The 17,569-nt window shown below is 34.9% G+C and overlaps 1 protein-coding gene across 1 annotated transcript in view; it reads right to left on the reverse strand.

The window, feature by feature from the left end:
* Positions 1-17,569, reverse strand: part of LOC136035760 (mitochondrial carrier homolog 2-like) — a 449,695-nt gene that overhangs the window by 431,829 nt on the left and 297 nt on the right. The gene's annotated exons all lie outside the window — the stretch shown is intronic.

Here is a 17,569-nt window from a genome sequence, read left to right on the forward strand (position 1 = left end):
GTATGACAAGCAGGCTATCAGAAAAAAAATATCAACAAAAGAAGTTTTTAAAAAATAAGTACAGAACTAATTTAAACCAAAGGGGAGCAGAAGTAGTGAAAAAAAAGTCATACTTAAAACGTCAATAAATCATTATAAATAAACTAATGAAACCCTCTGACAGACCGTATTTCAAACAGTAGGTGGTGCAAATATCGTAGGTAAATACCGCTGCTTTCTAGGGCCGTAATGAGAGAAAGGTAGATATAGCTAGGGCACGAAATGCAAAATGCATTTCATTTTGAGCAGTGTGTTTCCCATTCTAATAACATAAACAACAAACACAAATGCATTTCAAGGCTTACAAATTAGAGTGGTGCTATCTGCCCCTTCACTCTATCTCAAAACCTGTAGAGGGTTTGAACATCATTGGCATCCAGTGAAAACAAATTTTATTTGAACAGTGCATTTATATTTTGAAAATATCAATAATAACACAACAACAACACAAATAAGTCACCAAAATAATTAAGGTCACTGAAGTAAACTAATGACAGTAGACTGACTTTCTACTTTCATCGTGTTAATTGATAACGCTGCTATCACGTAATCAAGTTAATTTGTCGTTCTAATTTATACTGATATTCATGCACGCAAGTCTCAGCAATTTTGGATTTATTTACGATTAAAACAGAAAATGTTTAAAATATTTTTTTCAGTGAATCGCAAATAATACTGACCTTTAGGGGGCTTAGGGAGCGTTACCCCTACTCTTATTTGTGGTAATTTCTGTTTATTTTCAGTTAAACTTGATTGTTCATTGTAAGTTCTGCTCGGTTAGGTCTTATTCATTGACAACGATTGTTGCTGGTTATAAGTTTCAAGAAGAATTGCTTGACTTTATTTCTGCTAGTCTTTGGCTTAATGCAGCTCTTTACTTTTCTACGAAAAACAAATTTTGTCTTGTTTGATGTTCTCTTTAATCTGAAATTTTAATTGAGCGTCTCCATGACTAAGTTTTAAAGCAGATTAGCATTAACAAAATCAAATTTTTGAGCTGTGGATGAATACAATCAATTTTTCTTCCAAAAATGATTTTCCTTGTTAAGGTCATCTTAATTTAGAAGTGCATCACACACCAGACCTAAATTTGCACCTATTTTCGGCCGCAAAAAATCGGTACCACCAAAATTAGTTTCAAATTCGTTTTTTGCTACAGGGGTTCACTTACCTGGGGATAGGAAATAACATGGATACATATAGCTTGTTTTGACTTACATTGCTAATTCTCAGTGAATAGACTCTCATCCCAAAGAGGATGAAAGTGCCAAAACGTTTAGGCAGATTTGCGACAAAAGCGGTTTAGCCTTTCTCTTCCCCTTTCCTCAAGTTAAAATTCAAGGTGCGTATGGTTCCCCACCCAAAAACAACTCCCTGGAAGTTCCAACTTGATCTCCCAAGCCATTCCCATAATACTCAATAAATGTTGTTTTGATCGCAAGGCATCACATAGTGTCTTTTGATTTATCTCAATATTTAGCCGTAAATAGATTTTAAGTGCCAAAGCAGCGCATAGTGCAAAAATATTTTGGCTTACTAGAGACAAAACATATTTACCGTCTATCCCTGGCAGAAAATCGGATGTCCCCTTGCCCCTTTTCTTTCATATCTAGTTTTATGCCCTTAGCTGTTCCCAGGATATTACAGATAATATATTTTGACAGACTGAATGAACTTCGAGTTTAATTTAATTTAGCCCTACGCTCTACCCCAAACCATGACGAAACGTATACTTCCCCCAGCCCCAAAACTCCCTGACAATTTCAACCTGATTCCCCAAGCCATTCCCGGGCTATTGCACATAGATCATTTGATAAGTATCTTTTGATTTACCTCACTACTTGACCTTAAATAAATTATAAATACCATAGTGTAATAGGAGCTAATAGCCCAAAATATTTTGGTGGATCGGAGACAATATTATTTACCCCTTTCCCCTCTCCTCAACATACGATTCCCCCTCTTTTACCCATATTCTCCATTCCTTTCTACAACAGCACCTTAATTCTCTCTCCCCAAATGTCAATATGATGTTCACTTGACATCCCCCAACACAACAACAGTAACTGCCAAGAACAGTTAAAAATTGGGAAGTCAAACTTTTAATATTTTGCCAAAACAACAGCAAATTGCTTTCTAAATTCCATTACATAAGTAAAACCAAATTTTTAAGTGAAGTTGCGATATTGAGCAAAAAACAAGACTAAGAACTTGACAAATGGTCATAACTTTCTGTGGAACAGACGAAATTTCACTTACTCATAGTGATTCCCTTCCCACGAACTGTGCAAACATTCTTGCTGTCACTACCATGAATGGATGACTAACAATAACAGATGCGATGGTTCCTACAAAATAAAATCCAATTTATTCTCAAAACAACTGGAGTAAATAAGTGATGTTATAATAATCAATATCAGCATTGTCTACTGTTTTTATTGTTTAGTAAATGACGACTTATACTTATTGACGACACGACTGCCTGTCCATGGATTATTCTTTATGGTTGATTGTGTATGGCTATGTTGTTTGACCTATGTGATTGTATGGATGAGTAGCGTTAAGGCTTCATTCGAGAGCTGTGCTGTTGCATTGGTGATTTCTCTTTCCATTATAGAAGTAACTAATTAAGAGTGTAAAAATAAAAACAAAAATAATCTATAAAATTGTAATAAAAATCATCAGCATAATCTAAATCCAGGAAAACTTTTCCTCCTTATTTGATTCCGTGTTCTCCCAGTCTTTCCTGTGCTCCTTAACTGAAGGCGCTATTGATAATACTAAAACTCGCCCGTAGAGACCGCGAGAAGATGGTAATCTGATGGAGCCAAACAGGAAAAAGAGTGCTCTGTTTATTCAACCATCGGCAGCTTTTTGTGACGATTTGCAGTCTCATTTACCACAAAATCAGCACGGATCAGCATCGCTCTATAGCCATTCCCTGCACAATGACGATGAACAATGTGTATAAGATATAGGATTCCCGCATGCAGGTATTTCATATCTTTATCATTTCACCGAATTACCTTTGAACTAAGGAACATATCTCTTGATACTTAGTCATTTTTCATTTTGTACTTGCAGCAAAACAGCAGACGGGTCCCGTATAAAAACTAAATATCATTGCATCGCGCACTTGCAGGACATAACCACCAGCCCTGCAAGTTTTCATCTAGAAACCAGCAGTTTTTCCGAGTGATTGGGCCCCGTCAGTATATTAAATCACAAGCATTCGATTTTTTTAAGGACAGCAACATATATATGCGCACAATGGTTCAGAAGGACTTTTTTAAGGCGAGCTTAGTCCAAGCTGCAAAGTGATTCGGTGCAAAAACCAGCTAGTTTTGACTCGGTAAAAAAAAAATAGACGAAATCCTGACTTGGTGCCAAAACAAATCAAGCCCTGGCTTGCTGGGAAACGAGCTAAGCCATGAAACCTTGATTCGGTGTAAAGGTCAGCTAATTCCAGCTCGTTAGAAACACCAGCTGGCTCTCTACAAACCAGCAAACATTTCTAAGCGGCAGAATCTAAGTGAGCCGGCACGAAAACAAATTAAGCCTTGAATCTGAGCTAAAACGAACTATGACTTGACTCTGTGGAACATTTAGAGCCCAGTCCCGATTCGACGCAAGATGTCCTGATCAGGTGCACACACAAGCTAAGGTAAGATTTGAAGTAGATATGAGCTACTCTCTGATTCGATACAAAAAAGCCCTGAGTAAAAACTTGGTGGAAAAACAAATAAAATCCTTGCTCGGTACAAAACGCCCGAAGTCCAACTGTCAGTTACACTGACACGTTGCCAATAGACAGCAATTCGTAAATCAGAAAAAACAGCCACTAATGCAAAAACTAGCACAATCAAAGTCCACGGTGTGGACTGACTTAGGTGAAAAAGAGTTAAGTCCTGACAATGTGCAGTAGCGAGTTATCTTGATTTTGTGTGAAAGTCGAAGCCAGAATTTACCCCCCCCCCTTTCATAAAACCAAAACTTTTCAGATATTCATTCTGATAAAAAAGAGAATTTAGGACTTTAAAGAAGCCTGAATAATGGACAGAATTCAAATCTGCAAGAATGGAACCCTCACGACAAAGGGTATAATAAATAACCCTTACGATGTTAAACGAGTTAGCAGAAACGTAGCCTGGTTACATCTTGTTTAAACAGGAATAATGCAAGGACAGGTAATCTCAGTGTAAGAACAAGGCAAATCCTGAGTGGTTGCAAAAGCAAGTCAAGTCCTGAATGGGTGTAAAAACGGGCTAAAATTAAGCTTTGAAACTTTGATGAGACAGTGTACTAACGAAATAAATCGCGATTCAGTGTAGAAACGGTTTATTTTCTGATTCAGTGTCAAAGCGAGCTCTCATTCTGATTCAGGGTTCCATGAACTATTTTCAGAAATGAAAAAAAGTAATAAAACAAAGAAGACAGAATGAATGTGCAGACATGAGGTAAGTCCTGACTCGTAAACCCCTTACTAATTGTAGGAAACGAGCTAAATCCTAATTAGGTGTAAAAACAATTTAAGTTCAAGCTTTACAACTTTGATTACATGGGTTAAATAAATTCAACGACCTAGGTCCTGTCTTATTACTAAAAAAAGGCTAAAACCTAGCTACAGGCTAACTCGGTGCAAAACTCAGGAAAATTCTGACTGTAGAATGAACGAAGTCCTCATTTAGTAGAGAAATAAGTCATTATTCAGAGCAAAAGCGAACAAAGTCCTGACTCAGGGCAAAAACAAGCTAAGTCCTTACTAGATCCAAAAACGAGCAAAATCCTGATTCAGTAAGAAAAAACGAGCGAGTCACAGGCCCTAAATCTTGATTAAAAGAACAATTCATGTCCTGACTCGGTGGAAATACCAGCTAAATCTTAGTTCTGCACGAAAATGAGCCAAATCCTAACTGGTTGAAAAAAAAGCTTTATTCGTTACTCAGTATAAAAAGGTGAAGCATTTCAAATGTGTAAAAGAAAGAGTAAAGTACAAGAAGACAATCTAAGCTTTTATCCGTTTGCAATGGGAAGTAATTCCGAAACAGGCAATAAATTATAAAGGATCATAAAAATAAACAAGCAGTAAATTTGCAGTAACACTAGCAAATTATACTCAGGATGTCCTCAATTATTCCGTGTAAACAAAAATGGAGCCTTCATTCAGTCTGTTAATGATAAAAAAAAACTTTAATTTAATTTTTAATATTTTATAACTTAAATTTCTCCATTAGACTCATAAAACCTATTCTTTTCCAAATCAAGAATAAAATAAACTTTAAAAATATAGTTACTTCACAAAGTTTCCTTAATGATGCATGAGCAGTACAATTGACCTGTAAGACGACCATTATCAACTAACAAATCCTTGGTTTTTACACCAGGTAATTTGCATTTTGTGCACTATGAACATCGTTGTCGCATTACAATTATTATTCGAAGATCTCTATAATTTCAGTACACCTTCCTTGAAAGTCACAGGCTGGTTACATCCTTCCCCTTGCAAAAAATATTATAGGTTAACCTTTAGATACTTTCTAAAATTACAAGTAATCGATTCTAAAATAAAAATTATTTTACCAGCTAAATCTTTCACTAGTTGTCGCAAGATATGGCCAGGAACATCACCTCCAACAACTTGAACTTCTCTATTGGACATACAATGAGTGGATCCTGCAGCTTCAGAAGTCTCGTCCTAGAATTCAAGCCAGTAAAAAAGAATTAAAGAAAATAATAAATACGAATTTACGATTCTAAGTAATGTACCACATAAAGATTCAACAAAGACTACATGCTAATAATATTCAATATATTAGTAAGAAAACAAATATAAATTTGGCCCAAGCGACACCCGAGTAAAGAGAAAATTATTTGCGAGGGTTGAAGACGGAAGCTACCGATCCGTATGGGATAATTGCAAGGAGGTCGCAAGAAGTCCACTAGGTGGGGCTTTGTGGCCAAAAGCTGGGGAAGCCAGCTGATTGGTATCATCGGTTCCAAGTAGAGCAAAAAAAAATATTGGCTCTCACAAAAAAAGGGGCCCCAAAAAAGGCCTACAACTTTGTTTTGTCTCAATAGCTTGCGTTGCTTCCTGGGCCACTAGGATCCCAAAATCCCAAAGGTAAACAAAAATATATATTTATGTCAGTTTTGGGGCCAAGGTAACTACAATTTAAAGAAAACAGACAATAAAAATTGTTCACCCAATAGATGGCAAAAAATGAATTTTTCAAAAGGGTTGAAACATTTATCCGTATTTTCAGGGTAAAGGGGACTCAAACCAAAAAAAATAGTTTACCCAATGAAGATGCAGGAAAAGCTGCCAAAAAACTTTTGAAAAATACGGCACAATAAAGTTTTAGTTAGGATAAGCTGGTATATCGATCAGCCCCGATCAAAAGATTCGTAGCACCCAAACATGGGCCCAATAATTACGTTTCTCTGACCAGCTTGAAAATTGTCAAAAATTCATTAAGAGCTTATAGCTATTCGTACAACCATTAAGCTTCATGGCTCCTCGGACGGTGGGGGTAACATCGGCCCTGAAGGAATGCATATTACAACTTTCGACATTTCTGAACGAAACGACAAGCTCAAGATTTTTATCTGGTCTTATCAGGGTTAAGAGGGAGGATTTGGGTAGAAGAAAAGGGCAGAGAGCGATGCTGATTGCCCTCTTATCATTTAAGCCCTTAAAATAGGTACTATAATTTATAATTGAATGAGGTACCTCCCAAGTTTCTTTGACTATAACTTCCATAAAAAGTAGGTGGGGAAAAGATTTTTGGCCTTTTCTTGTTAAATCATTTTTCAATGGGGTCTCCAATTCTTTCAAAATCATTCCTCTAATTCAATTCATTTAGAAAGAAAATAAGAGTCGATTTTTTTTTTTCAAATCTGAGCATGAATAGGCATAAAAGAGATCTATTTAAAATAAGACTTATTTTGCCAATTTAACTTGATTGTATTGTTACATATTTCGTTTCTATGCCATATCTTTAAAAATGATTGTTTTATTTTTACTTATATAATGTTCAATTTTGATATCAACAACATTTCAAAACAATTGTTCACAACTTTTCCTTTAAACATCTTAACAATACGCACTTTTCTCATGTATTTTTAAATGCTGCCTTGACCAGCTTGAAATGTGCCTTGGCTAATTCTTTTCTCCATACTGTTATCTCGTATCTACCACAGTAATTAATCAATAAAATAAAGTGTACAGTATCTCACTTCAAAGCATTCAGACTTTGCAACCTTCTGATAAAACAATATAACCAAGACTATCACCCATCAGCCGAGGAAAGAAGCCTCTATATAGGCCAAGGAAACCATCACGCTTGGCAATACGAGTTACTACAAAATAAAATGACTACCAGTTAGAAATTTGTGCATTTCAATGTTGGAATTCTGTAATTCCTGACGTTTTTCATGACTATTTTAGTAACAATATTTTACTGTAACTACAGTTTTTAGTAACTACACAGTTATGGAATTTGTCATGCTGATTATTTTTTTTGTGCCACACAGAAGTGGAACCAAGACTAGTCTCCGAAGATTTTCGGAGCCCCGTGTATAGAACTTCATTCCACAGAGTATTCGGGGGGCATATCACCTCGGGTTCTTTAAAGCAATTTGAAAAAAAAAAGAATATTTATTAGGAAAAGGTGCGAAGTTTTTATTTATTTATTTATTATTATTCCTATTATCATTATCATGGTAGAGTTGTTGATGAAAGATTGATAACAGTTTTTATTTTGGTTACGTAATTTATAAAGCTTTTTTTTTATAAATACAACTGTAATTTATGTACATTTTGAAAATTTATGTAACTATTGAAATGAAGAGGTCTAAAACGGAAACACATAAAATACTCAACAAATACCTCCTTCCCCCAAAAAATGCCCATTTGGATATATGTCTTTATTCAATTCGTAATCTTTAGAAGATTATAAGAAAAGAATAGAAATAGAATGTGCAACAGCAATAATCGTTAATATTATAGTTGTCAAATATCAAATACACTAAGTACACAATTCATAAGTAGCAATTAATCCCAATCAAAATTTATTAATGTGGATTTTAAAGTTTTGTGAAAGCAAATCATAGATTCATATTGCCATTAATAATCTTAAAAAATTAGAACACGTTGATATACATTATAACAAAGCTGGATATGTCAGGCCTCACTCAGATCACAGTCATGCTATTTTTTTTATATATGCCTAATTCCAGGACCCAAGAATTGCACATATTGATTAAGAATCTGACGGTAAAAAACGAGATATAGAAATCTAATCAAAAACATTAAACATTCAAGAATATATTTCAGAAATGGTGGACTCGTTCCAACTATTTGAAATCTGAATCATGTTAACAATTTAAATACGTATGATTGCAAGGCCTAAAGAGGTTTCGTTGGGCTCATATTCCAACTAAGATCATCCGCCACCCCCAGCTTTAATTATATAGGAACACAATGAACCTCCCCAATTCAAGACAATTCTGAAAAAATCTAAGTAATCGTCCTAAATGATTAAAAGTTAAAAATGAACAATAATTTGGAATCGAGGAACTTAGTTTGATCCTTAGGAAGTTCCTGGGAGGTATAAAGAGAAAGACTCTGAGTAGATTGAGATGGAGGAAGAGCATAGGCGGCATCTGTGTTGACCTCAAACAGCTTGGTGCTACGGTGAGTTATTAGTATTAGTAGTAGTAATAGTTTGTTCCTTACCAAAATTGATATTGAAGAATTTGCAATATTATTGATTACAAATATGAGACTAATATTGCAATTAAAAAATCAAACATAAAAATACCATTATGTGTTCCAAAGGGGTGTTACATTTTCACAATAATTACTATTTAAGGATTCCTGCAGATGTTGAATGAGGCTATAATTGAAATGTATAGACAATAAGTCATTGTGTAACTGCTCAAAACATGTTCATTGTTGGGCAACCAGTAAACATTTTACCTTTTTTCTTATTACATAATAAAGACTTTGCCTTTTGCCAGTCTCTCTACCCATTATGGCAGTCCCTGTTAAAACCAATAGACATATTTTTTTTTGTTTCCGTTGGATTTGTTTTTGATAAACAGCTAGTTTTTCATATTTCTACAAATATGGCAGAATAAGAATAATTTTTACTTATTTACAGTTTCAATTTTAGTCTTTTCTTTCGTCAGAAAAACTTGATTTTTTAAATTATTGAACTATAAAAGCCATACTTGAAGAAGTGTCCAAATCCATCTTTGCCTAAACGGTGTTTTGCCTCGAGAAGTGCATTTAAAGAACCTAAAAAGTCCAGGGAGAAACAATCGAAACATATTGAGGAACCTGTCACTGAGTCCAACATTGACTTTTTCTTAGTGAAACTGGCTGCCTCTTTCTTATCACCCACATCAAAAGCAGTAAAGCATCCAAATCATTATCCTGTTCCCTCGACAATGGATTATCCTAAGGTATTCTACTAGTTCCCCTTCTGTTTTAGTTATTAATTTAAAAACAAAATTCCACAAAGTGAGATTTTCAAAGAAAAGCAAAGAGCTCCACCAACCCAAGAATGAGCAAAAATAAAGTCAAATAATCTTCCAAGCGTAGAACTACCACAAATCACTATCAATAAATAAATGATACTGAAAATGAACAGAAATAACAATGAATACCCGAGTCAAACTGAAAACGAGCAAAAATTAACATGAGTAGGGCTGACAACACCTATACCTTCTCAAGATCACAGAGCATAATTTGCAAAAAAAGAGAAAAAAGTGATTATGAATTGTCAGTTATATTGAAATATACTGTCATTTCTTCGATAAGGTTTTGATAATTTTTAACTGATGAAAGTAAGACAGGTGAAAAAAATTCAAACGTATTTTGTTATCAGTGGTCTTGAGAATGCATAGGGGTAGATAGTTATTTGTGGTACAGGGTGACCCAAAAGATGCCTACCCATATTTTACTTGATAAAAAATCCATTTTTAATAAATGTCTTTTCTGTTGCAGGACGTGAAAGGTAAACCTATGGATGATCATTTGCAGCTATAGTTGCCCTGAAAATGTCTTGGACAAATCAGCAAAAGATATTCTCGCTGGAGACCTATTTTGCGACAAAATCATACCAAAGTGTACAGATTCAGTTTTGAAAGCGTTTCCATTGTCGCAACTTTCCATCAAAATCAACGATTGTTAGTTCGAGTTAAAAGTTTAGAGAGCATGGGACTATAGTGGACCTATGTTCTAAAGCCACAGGGGGAACTTATTCAGGCAGGAAGAGTGCAAGGACAGAAGAAAACATTGCTGTAATGAGGGACTCAGTAGGACGCAGCCCTAGGAAATCAGTGCGTAGACGCAGCCAAGAACTAGGAATGACAAGGGAGTCACTACGGCGTGTTCTTACGTCTGATCTGCACCTATACCCATACAAGATTCAAATAAAGCAAAAATTAACTGATGCTGACACGGAGAAGCAAGTAACAATGTGTGAATTGTTCTGTAATGTGCTTGGGCCCCGCACTTGCCAGATCTTAACCCCCTAATTATTATCTGTGGGGTTTCCTCAAAGACAATGTATACCAGGGAAATCCACAAACAGTTGAAGAACTGAAAACTGCCATCACAGCAAAAATAAGAGCCATCCTGAAAGATGACTGTAGAAAAGTGATTCAAAACTTTGCCAGACAAGTACAGGTTTGCTTGCAACAAAATGGTGGACATTTGGAACACATCTTGGGAAAGCAACAAATTGACTAAAATTGATAGAAATAGCTGAAACTCTGGTGAATGGCCCTTTCAATTTCCGAAACTAGTCCTTTCAATTTCCAATCAAAAGGGCCTTTTTCAAAGTTTCTATGACAACAAATGGTCATATCAAAATTTCTATTAGATGCGCTACGGGAAAATACGAGGTTTGAGGAGGAGGTTATCCATCCTCCAATCACTTTAATCTTAAAAAGTAAATAATTACTGAGACCAAACTGGCTAATCATGATAAAACATAAAATCATGAAGAAAGGATAAAACAAGGACCATAGACATCCAGTGAAAACATTTTTTATGCTAGCTATTATTGCCCTCGTCTTATCCTTTCTTTGATATTTTAACCTTAGGAAGGGCACTAGAACTTCTGATTACAAATCCAACCAGCCCCCTCCAAAGTTTATGCGATCACCCTTTGTATATATACCTTATATGTCCCCAGGGCATAACTTACCTTGCCATGAGGACTGTGGGGGGAGGGGAGGGGTTCATTCTCAAAGATATAATTTCCAGTACTTTCAATTACGTTGAAAAAGAATGACTTTCCAATCCATTAATTGTCTTCCTATCAGTTTTGTCTATTGAAAAGGGCATTGACCCTTTCCATTTTTAATCAAACCAGCTGTTTTCAAAGTATTTACAACAAAAAATGGCCATCTCAAAATTTTTATCATAGGCATTTCGGGAAAATACGAGGTGTGGGGGTAACCACCCTCCTATCACTCATGAGTTCTAAAAAGGGCACTACATCTTTTGATTAGGAATCTAATGAGCCCCCTCCAAAGTTCATACAATAACCCTTTCTATAGGCTATATAACTTAAATATGCCCGGGACATAACTTACAACTTTAGCCCTAAGAGCTGGTCAGTATGGTAAGATTTGCTGGTTGGTATGCTTACATTCAGGCAAAAACAGAAGCAAAGAAACAAAACAAAAAGTACATAGCGTACATTTACGCAAGGTTTACCATAGAAGTTTCTAAGGTTAATATTATTGTGAAAACCTGAAATACTCAAGTCGGCCCTTACTTTAGTGGAAATAGATGTGCAAATCGATGAAGTGATGAAAAAGTCAGATCAGCTATCAATAAATAGCACAGGAAACAAAAATGATGTTAACCATGAAACAGAGCAACAGCTGCACCAGAAATCATGCTACAACAAAAGAATGAAAGGTTTGCCAAAACTACACGTGGGAAAATAAAGTCTACATGCAAGAACAGTAACTGGACCAAGGCAGAAATTGTCTCTTACAATGAGAACCCAAGATCGTACATGGTCAGGACAGCAATAGGGTCTCTGCACTCTCCAGCTGAAGCCATGACGCCATTAAGTTGAGGCCACCACCACTCAGAAGCAGCTGCTCCAAATCAAATGCCGCCATATCACACTCCCAATACACCACAGGCCAGTCAGCACTAAGGCAGAAATTGTCTCTTACAATGAGAACCCAAGATCATACATGGTCAGAACAGCAATAGGGGCTCTACTGAGAAGAAACCACATCCACATCTCCCAACCCTAAACAAGAGAACCAGGGCCTCACCTGGACTCAACTTCACCAGAAACATCATCTACCCTTATCCACTCAAATGTCAAGGAAGAGCAACTGATTATTGAGATTGCAGTGAAAAATTGGACACAGAAGCCACACCACCACGGATCACCTCTGCAACCAGGCTGTGCTCTCCAGTTGGAGCCATGACACAATTAAGTTTATGTCACAGCCACTCAGAAGCAGCTGCTCCCCATCAAATGCCACCATATCACACTCCCAATACACCATAGGCCAGTCTGCAACTGCGGTCTGACACATCTGTCACAAGCCCTCAGCAAACATGTTATGGTAGACCTCTAAAGCCTATTAGAAGAATGAACTTATGAGTGACTCAATCTGGACTGCATGGAAAGCCATTACAAAAGCTTAATCATGGAGAAAGGAGGTGTAGTATTACCTGCCTACCCTATGTCTGCTATGCTTACCTACTTGTGAGCTGTCCATGCTTTGCTATGTTTATTATGTGCTTTGCTTTGATTTACCTTGCTTATTATATAAAAGAATTATTACAAATTCCACCCCACCCCCCCCTGCAAGGCCCTTTTTCCCCTAAATGCAACTGATCAAACTTTCAAGATAGGCATTTTGTTCAAAGCAGTTTAAAGATAAAATAACAAAAATTCCTGAGTTGACACAACCCCTCAGAGCCTAGGGGCAAATATTATAAATAATGCAACAGGGGCATATAAGGTTTGTATGTAAGGAGTGGTTGTATAAACGTCAGAGGTGGATCTATCAAGCTGTTTTAAGAGTCAAAAATGAATGGAGTGAATCTACTCCCCCCCCCCTCACAAAAATTATCTTTTCCCCAAACACATTTAATCAAAATTTTTAGATAGCCATTTTGTTTGAAATAATCTAGCAGTCAAAATAAAAGTTTGGGGTTAACATATCCCCCTCAAAGCCTAGAGCAAGGGTTGTCACTTATGCTCATGGCATATAAGGTTTTTATGGAGGAAGTAAACTTCAGAGGGGCCTCAAATGATTGAAATCCAAAATACTACTTCTCTTTTGGAGTCAAAAGTACTCTGATGGTAACAACTGTCTTTTCCCCAAATTGGTTTGTCTTTAATCAATTTGCTTTTACTGCATGAAGACTCCTATATTGTTTTGCTTTTTCAATAAAGTGCTAGTTTTCTATAATCCTATGAACATAAGGAAATAGAATTAGTTGGTTTATTTGTAATAATTTTATTGATATATGTTAGGTGGACCATGAGGCAATAATTTTTGCTTGTTTTAAGTATCAACTTTGTTCTTTACTTCCCTAAAAAGCTTTGTTTTTTAAATAGATATTTGCCCATTTTTGATTTAAATTTAAATGGAGAAGCAACACTGCAATTATCTTTTTTATTTCTTTCAGGGAGAGGCACATTACTGAGAACTTTATGTCTTGAATAGTCTTGGAATGTACAAATAAAATCAAAATGACTGCTTGATATAATGCGATTAATTCTTGAAAGATCACAGGTTCAAAATTTTCTTTCATTGTAATTGTATTTTCACTTTCATTGCTGTAATAACTGGAAAAGAAAATATTTTGTGTTAAGTTTCAATGTAGTAATAAGTACAAAAGAAAATATTTGTAATAAAAGTATATTTTAGACTTTTACAGTGAAAGAAGGAGGCAAAACCCAAACCCTTGTTTGTAGTGATTTTTATTTGTTTGAAGTCTGATTTGATATTCAATTTGAGTTTCACTTGTTTTTAAGCTTAATTTGCATCTTCAACTTTAACTTTACTCTTTTTAAGATTTTTTTATTCATTTATATTATTATCTTTTGTATGCTTTTTCTATAATTGTTTATTTAATTTCTGTTTGTTTTGGGTTTCATTTATTCTTTAACAATAATTTCTGGCTGTTTGGAGTTAAAGTTGTTGCAGTTTTCTATTTCTTTTGATCTTAAGTTTATCATGGCTTTTTTTATTAATTTGTAAGATGAATCTGCAATAACCTGAGAATGGCTTGGGGATCAATTTGAATTAGTTGTGTATTTGTGCTTCTCTTTTTTTGCTTGATGCCACAAAATTTATGTCCCAACTAGAGACATTATCTAATTTAGAAAAAAATCATTTTTTTTTTAATTGGCTCTGCTTTTCAAACAGTTCATGGTAATGAACTGTAGTAAGGAGCGACCTGGCTCAATAGTAACCAAAACTCTAAAAAAATGGAATTTTGATATCAATAGCTACATCAAAAGAATCGCATTTTAATGCTAATTTTAAATAAATAAGTTTCATCAAGTTTAGTCTTACCCAGCAAAAGTTACAAGCCTGAGAAAATTTGCCTTATTTAGGAAAATAGGGGGAAACACCCTCTAAAAGTCGTAGGATCTTAACGAAAATGACACCATCAGATTCAGCATATCAGAGAACCATACTGTAGAAGTTTCAAGCTCCTATCTACAAAAATGTGGAATTTTGTATTTTTTTGCCAGAAGACAAATCATGGGTGCATGTTTATTTGTTTTGTTTTTTCCCAGGGGTCATCATATCGACCAAGTGGTCCTAGAATGTCGCAAGAGGGCTCATTCTAACGGAAATGAAAAGTTCTAGTGCCCTTTTTAGGTGACCAAAAAAATTGGAGGGCATCTTGGCCCCCTCACACGCTCATTTTTTTCCGAAAGTCAACGGATCAAAATTCTGAGATAGCCATTTTGTTCAGCATAGTCAAAAACCATAATAACTATGTCTTTGGGGATGACTTACTCCCCCACAATCCCTGGGGGAGGGGCTGCAAGTTACAAACTTTGACCGGTGTTTACATATAGTAATGGTTATTGGGAAGTGTAAAGACGTTTTCAGGGGGATTTTGTTTTGTTTGGGGGTGGGGCTGAGGAGAGGGGGCTATGTTGGAGAATCTTCCCTTGGAGGAATCTGTCATGGAGGAAGAAAAATTCAATGAAAAGGGCGCAGGATTTTCTAGCATTACTATAAGAAAACAATGAAAAATAAACATGAAAACGTTTTTTCAAATGAAAGGAAGAAGTAGCATTGAAACTTAAAACAAACAGAGATTATTACGCATGAGGGGTTCTAAAAATACTTTAGCATAAAGAGTGAGGTATTTAGGAGGAGATAAATACCTTGCTCTTTATGCAAAAGTATTTTTAGTAATTTCAACTATTTATTCTATGGCCTTTCTGATTCAGGGGTCATTCTTAAAGAATTGTAACAAAACTTACAATTTAGTGTAAAGAGCAAGGTATTAACGAGGGTACAAACCTCCTCATATACATAATAAAAACATAAGGTTATGAAAGTTTGTTATGTAAGTTAATTCATAAGTTAAGTAGATTTTTTACTAATAAAAATGTTCGTTAAAAATTAAAAGTTCTAGTTGCCTTTTTAAGTAACCAAAAAATTGGAGGGCAACTAGGCCTCCTTCTCCACACCTTATTTCTCAAAATCGTCTGATCAAAACTAAGAGAAAGCCATTTAGCCAAAAAAAAGAATTAATATACAAATTTCATTTTAATAATTTATGTGTGGATAGCCAAAACCAAACATGCATTAATTCAAAAATGTTCAAAAATTAAATAAAAAAAACTAATTTTTTTAGCTGAAAGTAAGGATCGACATTAAACCTTAAAACAAACAGAAATTACTCTGTATATGAAATGGGTTGTCTGCTCCACAATCCCTCGCTCTTTATGCTAAAGTTTGACTCTTTGCCACAATTATACTTTTTAAAACAATAAAAGTTTTAGCATGAAGAGTGAGGGATTGTGGAGGGGACAACCCATTTCATATACAGAGTAACTTCTGTTCGTTTTAAGGTTTAATGTCACTCCTTACTTTCAACTAAAAAAATTAGTTTTTTTTTATTTAATCTCATTAAAGAAACAATCTGTTTCTTTTATTGATTTCTAAAAGATGAACTTATTTATCTCCTCTGAAAATGCATTTCTGTGTATGTTTAAATTTGTTGCTCAGTCTTAGTTTACATAGGCCATTAAATAAACATGGTTTCACCATGTTTACATTCATTTTCCACAACTGGATATTCTTATTGGCATTTCTTCTTATTATTTCTCCTGCTTTTCTCTATATATAAGAGAAATTATCTATGATTTTTAGAGATCTATGATATTATTAGAGATCTTTAGAGAGTTTAGAGATCTATGAAATTAAGAGATCTAATACTAGGCCTATATATTCAAAGAGATTTAACATAAAAGACTGGCAATAACTTCCCAGAGTATGATTTAGACCCTGGATTCATTACTAAAAGTTTCATTTTCCTAGCCTGACACCTTTCCAAAATAGCAAAACTAGAATTTACTGTAACATTAAACAAATCCTCCAAATTTAATAGCCAATAGGCTACATTTCTCTTTAATTTTTGCACATCCTAAACTACATAATAGGATTAGCAAAGCTATACAGCTTAATAAATAACTTTCTTTGGACCTTTTATGTGCAAGGCTATAGATCTATTTCTGAAAGTGGCTTTTGTTCATACTAATGAAATATTACAAACTCATCTCTATAGCCTGTATGAAGTTTCAAGGATTTACACCTTTCCAAAATTTAGAAAAAGAACCATTAATGTGGCTTGAAATTTTGCTCAAATTACAGGAATTACATTGTTTTAACTAAAAGCAGAGAAAAGGAGATTGAAAACTGAAAATAAAGGCTAAATGTACTTCTGAACTAATTCTAATCTAGGTAGACAAAAGACATATGCTATATCATTTTTTTGTAGTGTTTTGTTCTTAGCATGGGTAAAATTCTAGTTAATTGACTTCTTGCTATCTTGGAAAGGGTTTAGGTTAGGGAAAATGAAACTTTCAGGGATGAATCTACAGACTAAAGTATGTCCTGGGAAGGTATTTTGAAGCAACTATCTCCACTCTTTCTCCCTCAAGAGGGCCCTGACCTTTGATGACCTTTAAAAGTACATGTGTTATAAAAGTGAAATCTTGCAAAATAGATCTTCAGCTTAATTGAAGTATAACAAAATTGTTTTCAGCATCATAAATTTGCTCAATTCCATTTTATAAGGTTTTAAAGATATGCAAATACATTTCCTAAATTTTGAAAAAAAAACATTGATATGGCTCAAAATTCTAATAAAAATAACAGGAATTTCATTTTCAGAATTAAATACAGAGAAAAGGCTGAAAATTAAAGTTAAATGTTGTTTAGTCATAATTTCAGTAGGTATAAACGTGTCATGTAGGCAAATTTCAGGGACCTCTAA

This window comes from Artemia franciscana, chromosome 2, assembly GCF_032884065.1.
Source record: "Artemia franciscana chromosome 2, ASM3288406v1, whole genome shotgun sequence".
Lineage (NCBI taxonomy): Eukaryota > Metazoa > Arthropoda > Branchiopoda > Anostraca > Artemiidae > Artemia > Artemia franciscana.